This window comes from Thermobia domestica, chromosome 1, assembly GCF_964235325.1.
Source record: "Thermobia domestica chromosome 1, izTheDome1.hap1.1, whole genome shotgun sequence".
In the NCBI taxonomy this organism is placed as follows: Eukaryota; Metazoa; Arthropoda; class Insecta; order Zygentoma; family Lepismatidae; genus Thermobia; species Thermobia domestica.
The window spans coordinates 117,904,017-117,909,746 of NC_137454.1; positions in this window are offsets into that span (position 1 = coordinate 117,904,017).

The window sequence follows — 5,730 nt, forward strand, 5'->3', positions numbered from 1 at the left end:
TTTCTACAATTTAATTTTACTGCATTTTTGAGTTAAAGATAATAGTTTCCTGTTATTTTCAGTTTTATTCAATATTGGTTGCAAGTGACGTAAGTTTTTTAACCACATATTCTTTACAAGATTGAATTCGGAAAATTGTTTCCTCTAAAAGTTTTTAGTCATTTTATGCACTTTCAAAAAAATGTATACTTATATTAGTGTAGGACTAATAGTGTATTCGTTATAAAAGACTTTATTCTGTCGTCCCCTCAAACTGATCAGGGTGCGGCTCAAGAGTTACCTTCCCAGAAACGGTAGATATTAGCAGCTGATGATGATTAATATACTGTACAGAGTCTTCCAAAAGTCCTGCAAAAAAGTAAAAAGCTCTAACTTTGAAAGTACTACTTACAATTTTGTATTTTGTTTGTAATGTTTAGTGGAAATGTAAAATTTTTTGTTGGCAACAATGAGCGGTTGACATCATAATCGCAAATCACGTGACAAAGATGGCGTCTACTCAAGAGAAAGTGCAGTGTGTGGCGTGGTTTTGTGAGTTAAAATCTAGTGTTTTGGTGAGAAGAAAATTCCGACAAAAATATCAGAAACAACCACCTGCAGGTTCAAGTATCAAGAGATGATACGATAAGTTCCTGGCCACCGGAAGTGTCTTGGACTTGCCTCTAGCGGAAGGCCAACAACCAGTGTTGATGTGATTCAGTCCGTGCAGGAAAGCGTGTTGTGAAGTCCAAAGAAATCGTTGAAACGCAGATCCTTGGAGCTGCGAGTGCCAATGACAACGCTACACAATATCGTTCGTAAGAAAATAAAGAGCCTTCAATAGCGCTTGCTGATAAAGAAATCCGTCCTAAGGAAAATAAAATGTCAGAGTTTTCTGACATGAGTAAGTAGACAGTTCTTGATCTTTGATGTTCCAACTGGATATGATGTTATGTCGCACCCAAGTGGAGCTTGATAAGATTCTCTCTCTCATTCTCAGACAACTTGTGGCAAAGGTGGTGAACTGGAATAAAGCTTCTTATCTTTGAAATTCCGCCATTATGTACAATTATTTACAAGAAATTATGTCATAATAGTGTATCAACAGAAGGAATACACCGGTGTCTCTACTCATCACAACAATTCTTTTTGAATTGTGATTCACATCATTAAGTATCATTCTAGAATCTGCTTCTTCATGTTTTTCTTCAAGATTTTGAACATCGATCTCGATGTTTGACTTAACAGTCTTCTGATCTTTAAAGTTACCGGAAACAACAACAGAGTTCTTAAGGTGATAATTCCAGCACTGCATTATCTACTTCTGGTCTACTTACTCAGAGAATTGTGAGCTTTTACTTTCCCTAGGACAGACTCTTTTATCAGCAAACGCTATTGAATCTGAGTAACTGTTTTTCGCGAAGCTCCTCAAGGTCAATGCGAAGATCTGTGATGAAGCTAGGCTCCTACTTTTGGGATAATGCAGCCTGGAGAGATTGCCTCGAACTAGTGATGCTCTGAAACAACATATAAAGAGATCCCATTACCAAACAGCAATTTGTGAAACGCTGATAAGTGTGAGACCGATCTACCAAGGTCAGAAGATTCTGGATTGTACTTGGAGGACCAAATTCTGAGTTCAGTTTTGAAAACACTCGAAGATTTCCCACGCTTGTTTAGAGATTACAATGTGTAGCTGTCAGAAACTTGAGTACGGAAGTTTCAAATGCAAACGTAAGAATCGCGGTTTCTTTTGCACTCCAATATGTAGTTGTCCGAGAGAGTATAAATATTCAATATCAGGTAATGAATAGAGTGATGAAGAAAACTGAATGATACATTGAAAACATCACAAATTTCTTTATTTTTTCAAAATATAAGAGTGGCGTAACATTATTGAGAACTAATTCTAGAAATCAAATAATTTGTTCTCCTGTACAGAGATTTCTTAAGCATATAGTTTCCTTTTATTACGTTTCTTATTAAGGTTTATTGTATTATTGCAACTGTACACTATTTTAATAACAGGCAATTGCTTCTTCTGTAAATGAGATTGAACAGTTTACAAACTGATCATTTGTAAAATGGGTAGGGATGCGCACAAGTCGAGTCGAGTTGAGATTTAAGCCTGTCTCGACTCGTCTCGAGAAAATGTTGTCTCGACTCGTGTCTCGACTTCAAAATATGTTTCTGTCTCGACTCGACAGTCTCTGTCTCGACTCGACTCGAATTCGAGTCGAGACGTTTCGAAATTCGAGTCGAGACAAAATATACGAGTTAAAATACACACACACACATTACCCAGACCATTATGACGACCTACCTAATTGTTAGTATGTCCACCTTTTGGCACGGATAACAACAGCGACGCGTCTTGACATGGTCGCAATGTTCCTCGGTGGGGGTGTTGGAGAGAGTTGGCACCACATATGCACACACAGGTAATCTAATTCCCGTAAATTCCGGGGGGGTGATGCGCCCTCACGTCACGTTCAATCTCATCCCAGATGTGATCGATTGGGTTCAGATACGGAGACTTTGGGGGCCAGCACATCACTTGGAACTCGCCCCTGTGTCCCTCGAACCACTGCATCACACTTCTGGCCTTGTAACATGGTGCATTATCTTGTCGAGAAATGCTACTACCGATGGGAAACATGGCCGTCATGAAAGGGTGTAAGTAGTCTGCAAGCAGCGTGCGATACGCCTCGGCCGTCATGGTGCCTTGCTCGAGCTCCACTAGACACATGGATGCTCACCTGAATGTTCCCCGGATAATAATTAAGCCGCAGCCAGCTTTTCTCCGTCCCGCAGTACAGATGTCAAGGAGCTGTTCCCTTGGAACACGACGGATTCGCACCCTCCCATCGTCATGGTGAAGAAGATATCGGGATTCATCAGACAATGCATCGTTCTGCCATTGTGCCAAGGTCCAGTGGCAGTGGTCACGTGTTCATTTCAGTCGTAGTTGCCGATATAAAGCTAAAAAAAATTAGTGGATCAGCTGAAATATCCCACAAAACCTTAAGATAGTGTATGGATAAGCTTCAGTTTGACTCATATATATCATACAAGAAGGAATGTTTCAAGATACACTAGAAAAATGGGGCACATACTGGTGTTGGGACACGGAAAACCTTGTTCACGTGGCTCATGAAACAAGACGGTTATGTGTACACCTCTCGAACTGCTCACAAACAGGCAATGCAACAACATTGACTGTTCCTTAATATGTCATATGTTTGCCACACTCTGTCGTACCACAAAGTGAACAGTGTTACCAACTAAGATAAGGACTTTTTTCAATAATTGCTTAACAATTAAAACCTCGAATATGCCTTCCTCTTTGCTGCGATCCTCCTCGATTTTCTTGAATCTCAAGTAAAATACTGAGCTACATGACAAAGAAGCATGTTTGAATTGAATGTGAAATAAAGGACACCAAGTTTCATCACTTGTGAGTATCTTTTCTTTTTCTTTAAAAAAAATCACCAAATTTTGATTAATACGACCGATATTCCCTTCCGTTGTTTCTTTTTCTTACAGGTGAAGAGACGAGAGAGGCACGATATCAGGTAGCTTAAAAAGTATTGAGCGTTTTAAATGTGAGATAGCGTTAGTGTCACTTTTGTTAGGATATACGAGTCGCAGCGTGCTAAGCTTAACGTCTATTGACAACTGACAGTTGAAACTAGTAGATGTACTACCATGAGCAAAATAAATGACGCGTCTCTTTATTCTGAAGTTTTTTTGAAAATATCTCCATTTTCTTTATATGTTCGAAATTTCGGAAGGTTTCCCCAGCAGGACAGGTTAATAACAAACCCGTTTTTAATATTTGTGTTAGATATTAGCTTAAAATAAATAAATTATAAGCAAAAAACATTAAATCGACAGAAATCTCGAGAATTACCAACTCTGCTAAAGTGGGAAATTTTCAAGTACGCGAGGGAATTCTGCAGTTCAACACGAAGCAGCGACATCTATGTCATTGAGAGAGACGTGGATTAGTTCTACAAACGAAACTTTTAACGAAACATTACTAACGTGTCATATTACATGCATTATCAGCGAACTCCAAATATATGAATCTATGCTAAGTATTAACTTATAGATAGAGCAAATAGTGGAAATTACCTATGGAAAAAGACGAATTCTTAGCACAATCGTAATGAAAAATCGTCTTTACCGTAGAACAGGTTGAGTTCACGTAAGAAAACAAGTAGCTCAGTTAATTAAAGCAACTATTCTGTATGCCGTAAGTATTGGGTTCGAACCCCATGGAAGTGCCGTTATAATTTTTATTACTGTGGTTATTTTATTTATTTTTTATGTGGGGAAAAAATCAAATTGTAACATATGTGTAAAACTCATGACGATACCAAAAAAAAATGCCGTTCTCGCACTTGCATTAGTGTCTCTAATTTTTGTTTGCAAACAGTTTCGTAATAATTTCCCCTGTGCTCACTACTCACTACATGCTCACTGGTGCATAACGAATGTTTTCCAGTAAATGTTAATTCTAATTTGGAGAATTTTATAAAGTTTCACAATGTTTCTCGCTTGATAGTCTTCTATCTACTTTTTTGGACACTTTGATAACAGATTTCCCTATTAAATGTTTAATTTCCCCTATATATATTTAATTACAGAAAAGTTTTACATGTATTTGTATTAAATTGAAATTGTTTTGAATTTACCACATGAGGTAAATAGCCCGAAGGAGGAGAACTGAAGTAACTGATATTTTACCTAAAAGCAACCTATTGTAGAATGATTATGCTTCTTAACTTCAGCACATAATCTTTACGTTGGTCAGACAGAGAAAAACCCTGTTTTTTCCTCTCCTATGACCACTCATCTTAAAGCTCTACATGTAATGATTCGTGTCACATAATTTCGGCTCTCCAAAGACATTTATTATTATTATTATTATTATTATTATTATTATTATTATTATTATTATTATTCCTGAATATGCCACCCTTACATAATGTAACTTTAGATATCTTGGTTTAAAGTGCTTTCTTTAGTAATAATTTGAGCAACCATGTAACAAAATTTAAAATATATGAGGGGGCACGAAGTTTTATTCCCCCCCCCTCTCTTTTCAGCACCGTATCAACAGAAAGTATATAATTTCTGACAAGCAGAGTAGACAAAATGAATAAGAAATATATTTAAAGTAACCTTTCCTCCTTCGTGAATGGAATATCACGTAACATTTTTTATTCTACTGAAGACGACCCTAGGCCGTTATGGTTAGGTAACAAAAGAAATACCTAATATATTTATTGCGCCCTTGACTGTAATATTACCTCTTCTTTATTTGTTCCAGGCCACCCTACATAACAAAGGGTGACAAAAAGAATACGAAAAGTGTCTAAAGATTACAAAACACTTTATATTTTGTCCGAAACAAGGCAGTGTATACACAGCATTGCTTTCGTTAACAAGTGTTTCACCGTTCAGTCGCTTATAAAATTAGGCAGAATAAAGTTTTCTAGAGGGATTTGTCCAGGATGGTTTTGTGTCGGGCTAATAACGATGAGTATAATTATTTACATCACCGTTAAAGAAATAGCAAACTTTCTGAAAGGAACTTACTTAGGAAACATCAGATCCCCCTTCTACTTAATTGCATCTGGCGTTCTGAATGAAAGTTCTATGGGACTATTAGAAAAATATATATTCCCGTTTCCACGCTGATGGTAGAATTTCTTAAGCAGTTATTGAATTACGTTCGAAGCA